Genomic DNA, 20,080 nt, shown 5'->3' on the forward strand with positions numbered 1-20,080 from the left:
ATCCTCATAGAGATTTCTGAGTCAGTCATAATTCCAAATTAGAAAGACACAATATTAGGGGAAGAAAATGTTACCATTCAAGCAAAGAGTTTGTTATGAGAATTAATTAAATATTGCTGGTCATAACCATTACTAACACTGCACTGACAATAGTCAATTACTTTCTGGCATGACTTTTAGTGGTTCTCATTTTACGTATATATTTTGAATAATAATTATTATTCTGAGATTTAGAACAGAATAATACATGTCCTATAGAATATTAGGTAATTTTGAATAGCATATTAACATTAATCTTGACATTATGTATAAGATTTTTCATTACAACTGCACATTTTAATCATCTGCAACTGATAAAAGCAGTGATACCAATAAATTGCTTTTTTTTGTTATGACATTTTGTGATGAAGTAATTCATAACTTTTGGCTCATAAAATGAATATTTCAGTGAATTAATTTTATACTTATAACCTATGATCCTGACCTGCATATTTATGAAACTCAGGCAAGTAAAAAAAAAAATCCATATTCATTTTTGAGAAAAATGTAAAGCATTTCAAAAATTATTTGAAGCAAATAAAGTACAAGAACATTCATTACTTGGAGGCTAATTCATTTGGTTTACGAATTTATACATTTATATGTCTCCTGTGGTCTCCATGGTAACAACAATAAAACAAGTTAACAGAAGAGGTTCTCTTAATCCCCATAAAAGAGGTTAAGGCCCTTTTATGACATATTCAAATTTAAGCCATCAAATCAAATTTACAATCAGTCAGCTTCAAAGATTAAAAAGGTGATTAATATACTTGGATGTAGTTTTCAACAACCAACAACCCAATTACCAAATTCAGTGCTAGGCACAAGTCCTTCATGGCATAAGGCTAAAAACAATGTTTTAGTCTATTGCAAATATCACTAAACTATACATTAATACATTTGCTTAATGAACCTATAACCTTACTAATTTTCTTGTCTAGTTTTTCAGATTTCATTCTACTAATGGATATTGGCCACATCGATCATGAGTTCTCTGGCTGTCAGAGGTGGAGGCCAGGTCACGCTAGAGGCACTGGAAAATGGATTCGGAGGAGAGCTGGAAAGATGGCAGTAGAGCTCTCATTATGGTGTTGGGTGCTGCCCTCAGTGGAGTCAGGTAAATCTGAGCTGCTGCTTCAGCTACTGGATGTCCATTTTCCCTCTCTCATGCCTCTACCCAACCACTGTCTACTTTTTTTATTTATTTTTTTTAAAGATTTATTTATTTATTTATTTGACATAGAGACAGCCAGCGAGAGAGGGAACACAGCAGGGGGAGTGGGAGAGGAAGAAGCAGGCCCACAGCGGAGGAGCCTGATGTGGGGCTCGATCCCACAAGGCCGGGATCACGCCCTGAGCCGAAGGCAGACGCTTAACCGCTGTGCCACCCAGGCGCCCCATCAACCACTGTCTACTTTAAAGCCTCTGTGAGGCCTCTCAGTGACAGATTTCACTAGACTAGATTTCACTACTCTAAAGGTTCAAAGATCAGGCATGGTAGCAGGGCAAGGATGTGGCTTGAAAATCCTGCAGTCCCAAACTCAAATTGCTTCTGCACGAGGTAGACATGAGAGTTGCTGAAAGTAACTTCTTTCATAGGACTACTACCATGGACTCGGCAAGGATTGCCATGCGCCTAACAAAACTTTTCCTTTACCTCCCTCACACGGCTAAACAACATCTCCCAGCCTCCCTTGCACGTGACTCAGTGATGGCCAATGGAACGAAGGCCAAACAATGTGGTCCATTTCCAGGCCTGTCCCACAAACTTCCTAAGTGATTCTCTACATCTCAGTCCCTGTTTGCCAGCTGGATGCAGAGCATCCAGCAGAGAAGTCTGAGATCCTAGCAGACGGTGGAGCCATACATGGGAAGGAGACGGCTTCCCTGAGTGGCTACACTGAAGGTTGTCCTCCAACCCAGAACATCCTTACACTTTACTCAAGAGCAAAAAATAAACTTCTTTTGTGTTAAGTCACTGACATTTGGAGATTTGATTGTCATAGCAGTTAGCTTTACTTACTCTAGTATCTTGGGAAAGGGGAAGCAGTCTTATATAACATGAAATTTTTTATCTTTGTTGCTTTTGCCAAGGCTGCCCCCTGTTTGTTAAAACTACACTACTATTTTCAATGGAGAGATGGCTCCTGATGCTTATTGGGTAACTAAAAATAGCTATTTTTAGTAGGAAGACAAAAGGCATTACAGAGGTTCAGAGAAAGGGAGAAAGGTACGAATAAAAAGTCTGACTCTTAGTGATTTATTGTATAACCGTACACATACACAAATCATGCAAAACATAAAAATGCAGGCAGTAACCTCTTCCTGAACGATTAATGGGTAGAGTAGAATATTATCGAACCGCTAGAGGAAGTAAGTAGGCTAAAATAATATGATGCAGGATAATTACGTTCTAGATGCATGGTATTTTAAATTGTAAAATTAGAAGAGATATTTCTTTTGACATAAGTCTCTCAAAATTGCTGTGGTAATCATGACCTCTTTAAAAAAAAAAGGAAAAAAGGAGCCTGTAAACCACTTATGAAAAATCAATTAATCAAGTAAGCAGCAGTACATAGCCATAAACCACTAATTCCTAACATATTTGTTTATTTCTTTAACTTAAGGAAATAGTAATATTAAAAAGTTTTCAGTAAAATTTATAATCAGCGTGATAGGAATCTTTTCTCCCAAATTCCTATGATATTGGATTCTTAAAAGTTCTATTAATCTATTTTGTTTTGTCTTTAGAAAAGTTCCTCATTAGATACATTCACAACTTAGTGGCACATTTAAAATGTACGGCCATAGTAGACATTTAAGTTTGACCAACATAAAGTTTGAATATTTAAAAGGAAACCAAAAGAGGAGTATTATTTTTGAATTTTCATTTTGCCTATTATAATTGGAAGATCTTCAAAATGAAAAATAAAAAACGCTAAAATCTAGCTTTAATAATAATACAAATAAGTGTTATAGTTAACATCCCACAAACTACCAACATCCAATGAACTACTAATTACCATTCTAATCTGTTTGCTTCACTTCTGTCCCTGTTTCAAAGGGTAAGCCGACGGCTTTGAAAGCATCTTCTAGACTATAAAGCATTTTATGAATGTAATGTAAAATATCACCATTCAATCTAGATGATTGGAGGATTACATCATAATTTAACCAGTAATGAAGACCTATGAGACTCAAACTTCCTTCTGTTGGCCTGCACTCCCACCTTCACGTCTAAGAACATGAAGATTTGAAGATGTTCCTTCTTTGATTCAAGTAACAGCTGTGTAGGTACGGGATATCACCTCCACTCCTCCCCCTCACCTGATCTTTTCTTTTTCCAAAGAAGAAAACATCAAAAGAAACACAAGGATAAAGACACTAAGTAAAACTTTACCAATTAGAAGGAGGACCAGCCATAGCTCTATGAAATTTCTACATGATCACTGCCCCATTTCAGATTGAAATGTCACATATTGCCACAAAGCTTAACATTAACTAATATTGTGTCTATAGTTTCTCCCTTTTCCCATTACAGGTGTATATCTTTAAGACTGTTATTAAGTGTTATTTAGGAAATTTTTAAAAATGCTTCTTTGATGCCTTATGTCAGCTAGAACTTTTAGAACATGGTGCAGTTTTCCGAAGATGAACAGACTGGATTACAAAAACTATTAATGACTGTGTTACTTGATTTCACTTTATTTTCTACATGTGGCTATCGACACCATGGTAACATTGTTCTTGTCAATTACGCTGTGGCAGGGAACTTAAACATTTTTGGTTAGTGTGGGAATTCACAGGGCCTGGATAGACGACATCTGACTTGTATGTGCCTCCCCGGATGGACTAATTGAAAAGCAAAGGAGGAGTGCCTGGAACGCTGGGCCTCCTTTGACATTTCTTGGCTGAAAGCCGCCAGATTCTTACTGCGGCTCAAGGTTCTCATCTAGGGAGTCAATGTGTCAGTTTTGAAGACAAACAGGCACCTGTGGTGGTCACGTACCTCACGGACTCCTTGCTTCCTTGTTTTGCGCTTGCGCCTGGTGTATTGAGAAGACCCCAATAAAAGTGGAGACAAGGCTTGGTTCGAGGCCATTCGCTACTAGAGGATCTGGTCCTCAGGTCTCTCCTTTCTCCTACTGAGGTGTCTGGAGTAATCTTTTCATTTGCCATCTCAGGGTTTGTTGGCCAAACCTGACAAGTGGTGCCCTCTGTGAGGACTTGTGATGGTTGGCGGCAGAGCCCTCGGAAATGAAAAGGAAAGGACTCTGCAGTAAGTCATCGCAAACCCGCTTGGGTTTGCAGAGTTCCAGGGAAATTTTGGGCTCGGGTTTCCTATCTCTGTCATGGGTCAGCATTTCTCCACTGAACAAAAGCAATACATTAAGGTGCTTAAGCAGCTCCTTAAGGGGAGTGGGGCCTCTGTATCAGAGGGCCAACTTTGGGGTTTGTTAAAGACTGTTACTGAACATAACCCATGGTTCCCGGATCAAGGACCTTGAGATTTAGAAGTATGGCAAAGAGTTGGAAAAAATCTAAAACAGAGTCATGAGCAAGGAAAGAGGGTACCTCTCGCCTCCCTTACATTGTGGGGGCTGATGAGATCCGCTTCAGCTCCATTACATATTGAAGATATGCCAATGGGTCTAAAAGAAACAAAAAGAGGACTCCTGGCCCTACACTCCCTGCTCCTCAATCCCTCCTGTTAGCTCCCACCCCAGCAGGCTAAGCTGGAAGGAATTCCCAACTAAGAAATTCCACCACCATCTCCCCTTAATTAAGGGGGAGCCCCCACTTAATTGATCACTACTCGGGGGCTACGTTGGGAAAGCAGGACTTACAGGGAACCTCTCTACCTTCCCAGTAATGATTGATCAACAAAATCAACTTTTCTCTAAATTTAAACATCACAACCTATGTTTCTGTTTTAATGGTATGCTTTTCTCTCACTACTTTTCATAGTCTTCTCTGTACTTCAACTTTCAAAAAAAAAATGATATGTAATCTGCTTTAAAGATAATTACTAGGCACCACAGCCTTTGTGGCCGAGGGCTTCTTTGCTAATATTAAACAGGGGACTCTCTCTGTTCCTCCCAATAGATGTGGGGGCTTCTCCCTCCTTTCCCTGGCCATGGCTATAATTAGAACCCATTGTCTCTGGTTAGTCTACCTCAAGACAGGGACTTTACAGAATAGTTCCAAGCAGCTGCCAAAACTCTCTTCATTCTGGGGAAGTTCTCCGTCTTCTCTGGCCTGACATGGACTGCTTATTTCCACCTTGGTGAGAAAACAAAAATCTACGTCTGCTTATCTGTCTGAGCTGACAGGCTCTAAGCCAGGAAACCTCTCTGTTTTCTGGCAGCACTCCGCCTCTTCGGTCTCCCCCTCCTGTTTCTGCACCACTTGGGTGCAGCCTACATAACACTGCTCACTTCAGATTTCCTCACCAGTGTCTCAGATGAAAACTGACCATGGGAAACAAACTGACTGACTTCTAAAAGTGAAATATAATTTGCTATCTAAACTAGTTTAAGTTCGTTGGTTTAATTAAAATGAAAATGTTTGTAAAGTTATCAACATTAAAAGTAAAACTTTTTCTGCCAAGATTTACTAAAGGTCAAATAAGCTCATGTTATCCCTGTTGCAATTTGTTAGCAAAAGGAACTTAATTTTCTGTCTCCAAGTTTTCACGAGTAATTGTTAAGATAGCTTTCAAAGTCTTTGGTAACCTGAAGCTTTAAAGTTTTGCTTGGATGATAAATGGGATTAAATTCATTGGACATCTAGGTCTTTTCCAAACAGGATAAAGTACTAAAGCATTGATTACTGGACTTAGGCTTGTGCTTTTGACTTCTTACTACTAAGAAACTAAAGATATTTGAGTCTGTTGGTAAACATATTTTATACTTAGCTGATTCTTAAATTGTCATCTAAAGAATTCTGGTATAAGAGTTCACAATTAGTTACCATTTAGTTTTCACTGGACACTAAGGTTTCTAAACGTCCAGAATTCTGCTAAGTATGAGTAAGACTAATAAAAATAAAGAAAGCAACTCTATATGTAGAAAAGTAGGAGATACATAAAAAAGACGTAAGGAATGGAAATGCATTTTTGTTGAAGGTAAAAGAAGGTAATTTTGCCCTAAATAAGACTGGTTGTTTGCAAAAAATGGCTTTGGGACAAAATCTAAATGCAAAAAAATAAAAATAAAAACTAAAAGTTTTGTGAAAGGAAATCTTTGGAAAGGAATTTTACATATGGTCAGGATGGACTAAGATTAAAATGAAGGGATTTTAAAAGTACATGCTTTTCTCTCTGTTCAAAAAGTTTTAAATTACTGGTCTACTGTTGATAAAAATATACATATATTTTATATACATATATTTTATATATATAATACATATATAACAAAGGGGTTTTTTTTCCTCTTTTGTCTGCCCAAAACACCAGTTTCTATATTTTGTCTTTTCAAGTCTTTGATTACTTAGTTAAAACGTCTCAATATTTCTTCCATGACAATCCTAATCATTTATATAAATTCAATAACAATCCGTTCTCCTTGTAACAGGACACCATTAAAAACACTGGTTATTTTACCAAGGCTTTCACTAATATGTCCTCCTTGAGAAAGACATGCATAGACTCAAATTTGACCAAAAAGCTTTAAAAAATTTTTACACTCTTTGGGGAATCACACATCATACAGGCATCCCTTATAACCCACAAAGACAAGCCATTATTAAACGTACATACTCTACCCTCAAAAACATGTTAAATAAACAAAAAAGGGGGACTATGGGCCAGAGCAATCCAGACCCTGCCACACGATTACACAAAGCACTCCTAACTTTAAATCTTTTCGACTTGAATGATCACTTTCTAACTCCTGCCCTAAAACACCTTACGAAAAAATTCCCAGGATTGCGCCCCTTGGTCCTTTGGAGGGACCCCCAACTCTAATCTATGGCAAGGTCCCTGTGAACTCATCACTTGGGGCAAAGGCTATGCTTGTGTCTCCTCACAGATAGGACCACTTTGGCTCCAGCGCAGAACATCAAGCCATATCATGGCCTGGCAAGGATCAAACCCTGGCAAGAATCAAGCCCAAGTCCCAGATGAATCAGCTAATGCTGGGCGAGCCTCCACTCCAGAATCGCTCATTGCCGAAGACACAACATGCCACCCAAATCACTTGGGGAAACCTAAAGAAAACGACTCAAAAGGCTGAAGAAATCCTACAGATAACAGGACAGGCCTACACACATGAAAACCTGTTTCTGGCCATGCTGTCAGTGATAAGTACAACTTCTGTCATGGTGGGTATATTTTACTGTCTTATTCCAGGAGCTATGGCTACAATTCTTAATCAGGCCCTTAGTGAATTAAGAATGCCATGTAGGCTTCTAGGATTGCTTATAGCCAGCACCATAACTTGCTGTCTCCATTTTAATAGCTACTAGTGCCCTTACTCATACTATTCAAACGGCTCAATATGTCAATCAAATAGCCTATAACATGACCCAAAAATTCCAATTGCAGCAAACTATTGACCAAAAAAATATTAGGGAGGCTCCAACTTTGGAGGCCACAATAGAGTATCTGGGAGAAAAACAGGAAGCACTCACCTTCCGCCAAAGCCTTAACTGTGATTGGGCCCATAAGGCCATTTGTATAACACCCCTGCTCTGGAACAATTCATTACATGATTGGGAAAAGAATTAAATACCCTCAAGGTTCTCTTCACGATAAATTTAGCCCTGGATATTCACAATCTCAAGGAGCAGATTTTAGCCTCCCTTCCCGCTAATAATAAACATGACTATGACCGAGATACCTGGAGTGTCCTTTCAGATAATTTACAATGGCTAAACCCCAGAAATTGGTTTTCTCCCACCAAATGGGTACTTACCAGCCTGTCTATTGTCTTGCTCACTTTGGTGTTTCTTTGCACAGTCTGCAAAATCGGAGTAAGGTACTTTCCCGACCTGGAAAAACCCAGGAGTTATATCTGCCACAGATGCAACGAGACCTTCGCTCTATTAATAAGAAAAAAGGGGGAAATGTGGGAATTCACAGTGCCTGGATAGACAGCATTTGACTTGTATATGCCTCCCTGGATGGGACTAATTGAAAAGCAAAGGAGGAGTGCCTGGAACGCTGGGCCTCCTTTGACATTTCTTGGCTGGAAGCCGCCAGATTCTTACTGCGGCTCAAGGTTCTCATCTAGGGAGTCAATGTGTCAGTTTTGAAGACAAACAGGCACCTGTGGTGGTCACGTACCTCACGGACTCCTTGCCTCCTTGTTTTGCGCTTACGCCTGGTGTATTGAGAAGACCCCAGTAAAACCGGAGACAAGGCTTGGTTCGAGGCCGTTCGCTACTAGAGGATCTGGTCCTCAGGTCTCTCCTTTCTCCTACTGAGGTGTCTGGAGTAATCTTTTCATTTGCCGTCTCAGGGTTTGTTGGCCAAACCCGACAAGTTAGAGAAAGATCTATAAAACAATGGAAAAATTGGCTTTCATTCATAAATTGACTTTTCCTGGCATACAGGTATAATAGAAAGGAGGTTTTGAGGGAATACATGAGGAGTAGGAATTGGGTTCAAATGGTCACTAAATGGGAAGAGATAAGAGATTGGGCCTACCCACTTGTACAGTCCTTAATAAACTTTTTATTTTGTAAGGTCTTTAAGGATTAAGCTCACAGATATTGATGTGATGTCTAAAATATTAGAAAGTATCTGAAGTCAACACATGTCTAAAACTAATTATATCATAGTTAATCCTTCTAAAAAGATTTAAATATTCTCCCAGTGCTGAGAGTGTGAAGTTGTTAATCCCTCAGTGTCTGGAATCCAACAAACCTGGTTTGAATCTGACCTCTTCCAGCTGCTGTGAGGATTAAACAGCAAAATGTGTGGGCACCTCTTAGTCTGGTATACAATAATTATTCAATAAATCTTTGTGGTTTTGGTATTATTGTGGTTGTTACTAAAATATAGCCAATAAGCCAAAATTGCTAATTGCAAGGCCATGGGGTACTAGTGCAACATGTTAACCTATGAAGTCTATAGTATGATGCTTTCTGTGTTTTCCAAAACCTGTTTCCCACTGAAATTTTTTTAATGTTTTCTCACTGTAGTAAAAAAAGTATCCTCTGCCACCTAGTGGCTCCTTATGACCAGTCAAGAAAAACGTAAAAGTCATCTACCCCCACCTCCCAAAAGCAAGCAAAAAACCCCACCATACTTATTTTAAACAAAGGAATTGTGCTGTAGATTTTCAAAAGAAACAAGACATAGTAGGAAAAACTCCTTAAATTTAAAATACTGAAATATTTTTTCTCCAAAATATATCAGTCAAATTGCATTTGAACATTTAATTGCTAACAGCATTTCTGCAGAGTGGTTAGTAGTCCTTATGGCTTTTATGCCGCATTTAAATTCCTTGGTTTCTTCATGGCACAGGTGGTACATAAACATAAGGATTTTATCTGCTACGCTTTTATTTTATTTTAAAGATTTTATTTATTTGAGAGAGAGAGATAGCGAGAGAGAGAGAGAGCATGAGCAGGGGGGGAGAGGGAGAAGCAGGCTCCCCACTGAGCAGGGAGCCCGATGCGGGGCTTGATCCCAGGACCCTGGGATCATGACCTTAGAAGATAGGCAGATGCTTAACCGACTGAGCCACCCAGGCACCCCTCTGCCATTCTTTTAAAATTTAAATATCACAAATGCTGATTTTTAAAAAAATGTGGGATGCTCAGGAGACTTCTATTTCTGTTTCTTAACTTGGGGGTAAGAAAATGTTTATTTTACTACTCTTTTTTAAACTAATTATATATGTGTTATGTAAAAATGATAGTTGATTGGGCAAAAGAGGCAAAAAGGGTCATCTAGACAGAGGGACACTGGAGGCAAAGGCTGGGTATATGTAATACCAGGTTTTGGAAACCACAAGTCGTTCTACATATTTGCGCTACAAGATTCAAGGTGAAAGATGTGGGTAAAATGGTGGGTGGGGTCCGATTCCCAAAAGTGTGGAATGTGAGGTATCTTGACTTTAACCTGTGGGATAAGGAACCATCATAGAACTTGACAGCAGAAAATACTGTAAGGATGAAAGCTACCACTAAATAATCACCTCCCATGTGCCAGACCCCTTTTGTTCTAAAATTATCTCAGCCTTTACAATAACCCTTGAAACATTCCCCCGTCATTTTACCTATTGGAAAACTGAGGCTCATAGAAGTTAAGTCACTTAGTTGAAGTCACACAGCCAATAAGTGAAGGAGCCTGAATTCAGAGATGATCTGTCTCTAAAGCACGACTCCATGCCAGTAAACCAGAAGGCATATGCCATGCTTCCTGATATGGTCACATTTGTTTTAGGACATTATGTAGCATCTTCTTCTTTTGATTGATTTTTTGAGAATTTGGGAGCATACTCTGGGGCTGGGGACTGTCTCTTCAAATGTTTTTGTCTATCACTGTGCACAGTAAGTGTTCAGATGCTTGCTGAATGACTCAACGCTGAGTCCAGAAAGGGTGGGTAGAAGGCACTGAAGTGAAGCATTCTTGGAACTGCATTTTCCTAAATGCATGAGGAAGCATTTTGAACAAGCTTCCTAGGTTTTCTAGTCTACCCTATATTAATAAATAACATGTGTTGAGTATGGATTTTATACATTAGCTCATGTAAGCCTCACAATGACCCAAGACTGAGGCAAGAGAGATTACATCACTTGCCTAAGGTCCCAGGTTATTAACTGGTAGAGGCAGGATTCAAGGCCAGAGCATCTGACTTTGGAACCCTCACTCTTAAGTGTTTTGCTCTGCAGTCCCCACTGTGCTAGATTGCCTCGCAGTGAAGACTGCTGTACTCAGTATGATTTAGCAGGGTGATCACCTCCTAGGATGACAGTGGGGATATATGCAGCCTGCAAGCAGCACAGAGGGAACAAGAGATGTCCCTGGCCTGCCACTGTGCTCTAGAGCCTCCAGCCAAGGGTTGAGTGGGACTCAAATTCAGCCCGTGCTTTGGCAAAGCCACGTGCCCTGGCTATTGCCCACACCAAATCAGGTCCCCTGCGGGGTTCTTTGCCAGGACAAAAGTTTGCCTTTTCCTAATTAACATAAATGCACAGTATAGGCAAGCAGCTTTGCATGGGGATCTGATTTGCCGGGGACAGCAAGGGTAGGTGAAGGGGATAGTCAGTGTATGGAAAAAATCACTAAGCTTCTAGGACAACTCCAAGGTCAAAGAGTCATACAACATGATTCTCTGTTTCAAAGTTTGGCCAAGAAAGATCCAGGGCACTACTTAATCACTAAAGACTCTTTTAAGAGTCAAATCTTAAATGAACTTAAAATGATCTGTTCATAACAGACTCATTTGTCCTAAGGAAAGCCTGCTTATTTGCGGGGGGACAAGGGGGGACGGGGAGACAAATTCTCAGGCAAGGCCATCTGAAAAAAAGCCACATATAGGAGACAAATCCTCCCCTTGTACTTCCCAGTTTTATTACTTGTCAAATCATTTCAACTATACCTACACAATTTCAGCTTTGCTTTAAAAGTATTATAACATATTCTCTATAAATAACAAAAGAATTTGAAAACTGTAAAGTACACGTATATGTGAGAGACTAGGATGGTCAAGGGATGATGGGAAGGATGTTGCCGATGAGATGTTGATGATGATGAAGCTGAAGTCCGCTAAGATTTATTGAATTTTCATGATGCCGTGAGTCAAGCAATGTGCTGAGTAATTCATACGCATTATTTAATTTTTAAACAAATATTTTTGGAACACCTACTGTAGTAAGCTGGGCATACTTCTAAACACTAAAGATAAGATGGTGAATGAGACAGTCCTCATGGAAGTGACACACTAATAAAGGAAAGCCACGATAATCAAAATAAGCAAACATATAATATCAAGTAGTGGTAAATGTTATAAATAGAAAAGTAAAGAAGGATTAAGGGATAAAAGGAATGGTCAGGGAAGGTCTTTGAGGAGGAAGCAATTTGGTAGAGATCCGAATGAAATGGGCAAATGATCCATGAAAACATAAGGGAAAAGTGTTCCAGGCAGAGGGACAGCAAGTGCAAAGGCCCTGAGGTAGGAGAGTGCTTAGCATGTTTGAAGACTAAGGAGACCAGTGGATAGAGTGGAGTGAGGAAAGGAGATAGCAAGAAGAAACAACATCAGTTGGTGGTGGTGCCAGTAGTAGTAGCAGTAATAGTGGTAGTAGCTAAGCCAGGTGCAGGTAGGTCAGGATCTGGTAGACCAGTTGAATTTCTAAGTCTGAAGATTTTGAGTTGGGAAATGACATGATCTGACAGAAAGGATTATTCTGCAGACGCATTCATTTAATGCTGACAGCCAACCTATGAGGTGGATCTATCATTTCCATACAACAGGTGAGGAAACAGAGGACTGGAAAATGTAAGTAGGTAATGCTGGTCTGTCTGACTCCAGAGCCAGGTTCTTAGCCACCAGACCTACGCTACCATGACCATTAAAGTGGATCTGTTAGGTGTGGCAGCCAGCCTCCAAGATGTCCCCCAGTAATCCCTGCCTGTTTGCATCATACTCTCGTGTGGTCCTCTCCCACAATGAACAGGACTGACCTTTAGGACCGACAGGATGTTGTGGAAGTGACCAACAGTAAGTAGCCTCTGAGGCCAGGTCATAAAAGACATCACTGCTTCTGCCTTGCTTTCTTGGATGGCTCACTATGGAGGAAGCCAGTTATGAAAACCTGAAGTGGCCTATGGAGAGGCCTTCATGGAAAGGTGCTGAAGCCTCCCACCAGCCAGTACCTCCCATATGTCAGCCACATGAAAGCCACTTTGGAAGTGTATCCTCCAGCACCAGTAAAACCTTGATGAATGTCCCTCGATCAACACCTTGTCAGCAACCTCATGAAAGACTCTGAGCCAGAACCACAAGGGATGAAGTCATTGCCAGAACCACCAGGGATTAAGTCATTCCTGAAGTCCTGACACACAGAAACTGTGAGAGTGGGTCACAGGATCAAACCCTGTGTTGGGTTCCATGCTTAGCACGAAGTCTGCTTGAGATTCTCTCTCTCCCTCTCCTTTTTTTTTTTTTTTTAAAGATTTTATTTATTGGACAGAGAAAGACACAGTGAGAGAGGGAACACCAGCAGGGGCGGGGGGTGGAAGAGGGAGAAGCAGGCTTCCCACTGAGCAGGGAGCCTGATGTGGGGCTGGATCCCAGGACCCTGGGATCATGACCTGGGCAGAAGGCAGACGCTTAACAACTGAGCCACCCAGACGCCCCTCCCTCTCCTTCTGCCCCTCCCCACCTCTGCTGTGCACTCATGCTTTCTCTCTCTCTCTTTCAAATAAATAAGTAAAATTAAAACAAAACAAAACAAAAACCAAATGCATATTGACTTGCTCCTTTTAATTTTTTAAAATGACTGTCCTAATCTTCTTAGGCTGCTACAAGAAAATACCATAGCTTTGGTGGCTTAAACAACAGACATTTATTTCTCACAGTTTTGGAGGCTGGAGAATCTAAGATTAAGTTGTGGACACTTTTGGTTCTTGGTGAGGGCCCTCTTCCTCATTTACAGATGTCTGCCTTCTTGCTGTATCCTCACATGGCAGAGAAAACCAGCTCTGGTGTCTCTTTCTCTTCATATAAAAGCACTCAGCTCATCATCAGGATTCCATTCTCATAAACTTATCTAACCAAATGATCTCCCAATGACCCCACTTCTTAATACCATTGCATGGGGGCTTAAGGCTTCAACATACGAACTTTGGAGAGATACAAGCACTTAGTCCATAACAAAAATAAAGAGGTCATTTTCTATAATTGCGGAGTTTCAGAGAGATACTTAAGTGTGAGTGTGGTATATCAGTATACATATATGAAATTTGATACTTAACCATCTCTGTCCAGGTTCAGTTCAAGCATTTCTTGTTGTCCTGACTCTATCATTTACAATCCTTTCTCTGCCTTTGGCCATCTGTGCAGAAAGAGCTGCTATTTGTGTCAAAGATTTCAATGCTAAGTGAACACACTTCTCCTTCTTCTTTTGAAATTGACCAGATTTCAAAATTTAAGTCTGGTGTCTGTGGCTTTAGCTTTCCTCGTGCCTTGTGGACATCTGCAATAATATATACCTTAAGCTAATCTCAAGCTACAAATCCCTTCTAACTTGCCAAGTAATTATGTCAGTGATTATAATCCTTCAGATGGCCAAATCTTCATTTAACTCTAATTTAGTGTTTCACGTGATAGTATCCCTTTGAACATTTGGAATTTTCTCTAGTCTCATTTAAAAATTTTATGCATGAATGAGAACATTATAAAATATTTAATATGCTTCTTTAAAGTTAAATTTTAAAGTCAACCTCATAAATTTAGAATGGTCCTCACATTTGCCTTTCTGCATTTGGATGGGAAAGGAGAATAATTAATCTTCCTAATCTTGGCTTAGAGAGCTGTGAGACCATCTAAGGATGTTATCTCACAGACAGTGTAGTTGTTAGAGAGTTTACCTAAGCTACTCCATAATATTACTGTTTTGGCATCTATTGGGGTGGGGAGGCAGCCTGCAGGGGCCTTGAGCTGACAGTAGGCCCTCCTGTGAGCGTTAGCCCTAGATAACAGCCCATAGAGTCATAAGTAAATGTAAGTTCCTGATATGACTCCCTCAATGGCCCTTGTGATAAACAGTCCCCCACCCTCTTCCCAGGACTTCCACTCTGTGCATCCCCTTAGATAAAAACCCTGTGAAATTTACAAAACCCTGCTTTTTCTGGTGTGAGTCGACCAATTTGGCCTTACCCCAGGAACCCCAAAGCACTCAACCCACCAACCCTCAAGGCGTACTGTGTTCTTCTTCCAGGACTTGCAAGTAATAAACTTCTCTATTTCAATTTCCCTTGTGGTCTTTCATTAAACTGCAACTTGTCGTCTGATAACAAGTATTAATTAAAGTCACAACAAGTATCTATACTAATATCAGACAAAATAGACTATAAAACAAAAAAGTTACTAGATATACAGGGAAATTTCATAATAATAAAAGAGCCAATCCATCAGAAATGTGTAACAATTATAAAAATATTTACAACAGAGCTCTAAAATACGTGAAATACAAACTTTCGGAATTGAAGAAAGAAGCAGACAGTTCAACAATACGAGCTGGAGACTTCAATACCCCATTTTCAATAGTGGATAGAACACTTAGGAAGAAGATCAGCAAGGAATTAAAAGACTTAAACAATATATACCACCTAGACCTAATAGACATCTATAGAGCACTGACCTAACAACAGAAGAATGCAAATTCTTCTCAAGGGCTGGAATATTCTGTGGACTAGACCATATGCTAGGCCATAAACCAAATCTCAATAAGTTAGGAAAAACTGAAATCACACGAAGTATGCTCTTTAATGACAATAGAATGAAATTAGAAATTAATAACAGAAAGGAATCTGGGAAATTCAAAAATATGTGGAAATGACCAACACAGTTCTAAGTAAACAATGGACAAAGAAGATATCAAAAGGAAGATTAGTAAATACATTGACATCGATGAAATGATGATACAACATGACAACAGTTAGGGGATGCAGCTAAAGCAGTGTTTAGAGGGTAACTTAGGGGTTCAATGCCAACATTAGAAAAAGCAGAAACATCTCAAATCAATAACCAAATCTTCCCCCTTAAAATACTTTAGACGGAGGGGGGAAGAAAACTAAATCCAAAGATGGAAGAGGAAGGAAATAATGAAAGAGAAATAATTTTTTAAAAATAGAAAAAATCAATGAAACTAAAAGTTGGTTCTCTGAAAAGATCAATAAAATTGACAAACCTTTAGCTAAATTGACTAAGAAAGAAGAGAAAAAACTCACATTATTAAATTATTAATTAGTAAAATTAGGAATGAAAGAAGAGACAATATTGACCTTACAAATATAAAAAGGATTATAATGGGATACTATGAACTACTGTAGGCCAACAAATTAGATGATTTATATGAAACAGACATATTCCTAGAAAGATGCAAACTACCCAACTGACACAAGAAAAGGCAGAAAATCTGAGTAGATCTATAACAAAAGATTGGATTAGTAACTTAAAAGCTACCCACAAAGCAAAGCCCGGACCTAGATGACTCCACTGTTGAATTCCACCAAACATTTAAAGAATAAAATTCTTTATAAACACTTCCAAAATGTAGAAAAGGAGGGAACAACTTCTCCTTCATTTTACCAGGCTAGTAGTATTCTGATATTAAAACCAGGCAAAGACATCATTAGAAAAGAAAACTACGGATCAATATCTCTTATGAATATAGATGCAAAAATCCTCAATAAAATACTAGCAAATGAATCTAGCTATATATAAAAAGAACTAAACACCATAACCAGGTGGGATTTATACTAGGAATGCAAGGTTGCCTAAAATCAATTAATATAATACACTATATCAATAGAATAAAAGACAGAAACTATTGACCATCTCAATAAACGCAGAAAAACCATATGACAAAATTCAACATTCCTTCATGATAAAAATACACAACCACCTAGGATAGAAGGAAACCTCTTCAAGCTAATAAAAGGCATTTGTGAAAAACCCAAACTCACATTATACTTAATGATGAAAACTGAATGCTTTCCTCCTAAGAATAGTAGCAAGACAGAGTTCTCTAGTCTTGCCATTTCTATTCAACATTGTACCGGAGGTCTAGCCAGGAAAATTAGGTAGGAAAATTAAATAAAAGGCATCTGGAGTGGAAAAAAAGAAGTAAAACCATCTCTACCTTTAGATCACATAATCTTATATACAAAAAAAAAAAAAAAATCCTAAGAAATCCACTAAAAAGTATTAGAATTAGTAAACACATCCAGCAAAATTGCAGGATACAAGATAAATATAAATTCTATTACATTTCTATACAGCTGCAATGAACAAACCAAAAATGAAATTAAGAAAACAACTGCATTAATATTAGCATCAAAAAGAATAAAGAATAAATTTAATGAAACTACAAAGCTTATAATTTGAAAACTCCAAAATTTTGCTGAAAAAAATTAAGAAGACAAATCAATGGAAAGACATCCCATGTTCATAGACTGTAAAGCTTAATATTGTTAAAAGGGCAATACTCCCCAAATTGACCTACAGATTTCATGTAGCTTCTTGCAAAATTCCAGGTTGTTTTTTTATAGAAATCAGCAAACTGATTTAAAAATTTATATGGAAATTCAAGAGTCCCAGAATAGCTAAAACAATCTTAAAAAAGAAGAACATAGTTGGAAGACTCACACTTCCTGATTTCAAAACTATAGAAATGACATAAAAAAAATGTATAGTAATGGCATCAAGGGAGACACATAGATCAATAGAACAGAACTGAAAATTCAGGGAAAAATAAAAAAACAGCCTCATACATTTATGACCAACTGATTTCTGACAAAGTTGCCAAGAACATTCAATGGTGAAAGAATAGTCTTTTCAACAAATGGTTTTAGGACAACTGGATATCCACATCCTACAGAATGAAGTTGGACCTCTTATCCCACACCATATATAAAAATTAACTCAAAAGGAATCAAAGATCTAAATGAATGAGCTAAAACTATAGAATTCTTTTTTTAAGAGAGGGAGAGAGAGAGGTGGGGGAGGGGTTGAGGGAGAGGGAGAGAGAGACTTTTAAGCAGGGTCCATGCTGGGGCTCAATCCCACAACCCTGAGATCACGACCTGAACTGAAATTGAGAGTCTGACACTTAACCAACTGAGCCACCGAGGCGCCCCAAACTATAAAATTCTTATATGAAACCTAGGTAACCCTGGATTAGGCAATAGTTTCTTAAATATTATATCATACACACTTTCATTTCAAGGTGGGTGCCCATGAAAAATGAGAACATGTCCACACAAAAACTTGTACATGAATGTTCATAGCAGCGCTATTCCTAATAACTAAAGAGTAGAACAAATCAGATGTCTATCAACTGATGAATGGATACCCAAATATGTTCTATTCATACAACGGAATGTTATTCATAAAAAAATAGAAATGAAGTACTGAAACATGCTACAACATGGGTGAACTTTGAATACATTATGCTAAATGAAAGAAGTTAGTCACAAAGGACCACATATTATATTATTCCATTTCTATGAACTATCCAGAGTACACAAAACCATAGAGGCAGAAAGGAGACTGGTGGTTGTTAGAGCCGGGCAAAAGAGTAGTTGGGTGGAAATGGGGAATGACTGCTAATGAATATGGGGTTTCTGTTCGAGGTGATAAATATGTTCTAAATTTGACTGTGGTGATGGTTGCACAACTCTGTGAATATACTAAAAACCATTAAATTGCACATTTTTAATGGCTGTGCTGTATGGTACATGAATTACACATCAATAATGAGATTATTATAAAAAAGGAAAAAAGAAACCCTTCAAGATTCCAGAAGAAAAAAGATGATGGCATATATCAGGGCTGTGACAGCGGGATGAAGAGATAGATTTGAGATGAGTTTAGTTGTTAAAACCAACAGGACTTGATGATATGGTTGCTTGGTTAGGAGGGTTAATCTGGTTTTGGTAACTTAAATTTAAGAGTATTTCTTTGAGAGCTTTTGTGGTAAGTCACCGTAGCAGTGAAGCTAGATCATCAGTGGCTCCTCCCCCTAAGCCGAATGAAATAAACCAGAACAGTGAAAAACTAGCTCTCAGAGGAAGAGGAACAGCCCTAGCCTGGGGTAAGTCTTCAGTTACACTGTGACAGTGAAGCTGCACCAGTTGTTAAAATATTGAAATACTTGGTTGGTAAATACCTGCTGCCTGGAGCCCAATGCGGGGCTCCATCCCTGGGCTCGATCCCAGGACCCTGAGATCATGACCTGAGCTGCAGGAAGATGCTTAACTGGCTGAGCCACCCAGGCGCCCTTGTGTATGTGGCTTTTTTTTTTTTTGGTAATAGTTTATGTGCATAGAAAAATTCTGAAAGTACACAAAAGAAAATGTTAATAGCAGTTGCCTACGGGGTGCAAATTCTCACGGGAGATGGGAAAAGATTTTAGAGGGTATTTCTTTTCACTTTACAGTCTTTGGTACTTTGCACATTTTAGTCATAAGTGCATTTTTTTGTAATATAAAAAATTCCTTTAAAATGAAATTTTAATAAATTACCTTAAAAGACTTACAGTTTAAAAAGAATACTCATTTTATCCTCTTAACCCTGTGGATATAAACAGCAGGTATTACCTCTATATTACACATAAGAATATATTTACATTCTTTCTTAATACAGCTCATACATTATAATAAAAGCATGGCATATCTACAATTATGATTTTCCTCATTCATTCATTCAACTAATATTTATTGAGCATTTATTATGTACCAAGTTCTATAGTGGCTGGGTTCTATACCTTAGAGATTATAGTAGTGAACAAAATAGAGAAGTTTTTCACTGTCATGAAGCTTATATATATATATTTTTAAAGATTTTATTTATTTATGTATTTGAGAGAGAGTGACAGAGAGCAAGCGTGAGCATGGGGGCAGGAAGCGGGGAGGGGAAGAACAGAGGGAAGGGGATAAGCAGACTCCATGCTGAGTGTGGAGCCAGATGTGGGGCTCTGTCCCATGACCCTGAGATCACGACCTGAACTCAAATCAAGTCACTCACTCAACCGACTGAGCCACCCAGGCACCCCAAAACTTATATTCTTATTGAGTGAGGAAAGAAATGAAATCATAAATAAGGACATCAGTTTAATATTATGCAGAGATTTAGAGTGGAGTAATATGATGGATAATATGACTTTTAAGAGGTAACATTTGAGATCAATGACAAAATGGAGTGACATGAAGACTAGTGGATAAGTAGTCTAGGCACAGGGAATGCCAATGCCAATTTTCTAGCATGGGAATGAGTTTGGCATCTTCAGGGAAACACTGGGGTGTAGCAGGGTAAGGAGGAGGAGAGCAAGTACTACACGAGGGAGCAGTTAGGCAGGT

Source organism: Ursus maritimus, unplaced genomic scaffold (assembly GCF_017311325.1).
Source record: "Ursus maritimus isolate PB19 unplaced genomic scaffold, ASM1731132v1 scaffold_36, whole genome shotgun sequence".
Classification (NCBI taxonomy): Eukaryota; Metazoa; Chordata; class Mammalia; order Carnivora; family Ursidae; genus Ursus; species Ursus maritimus.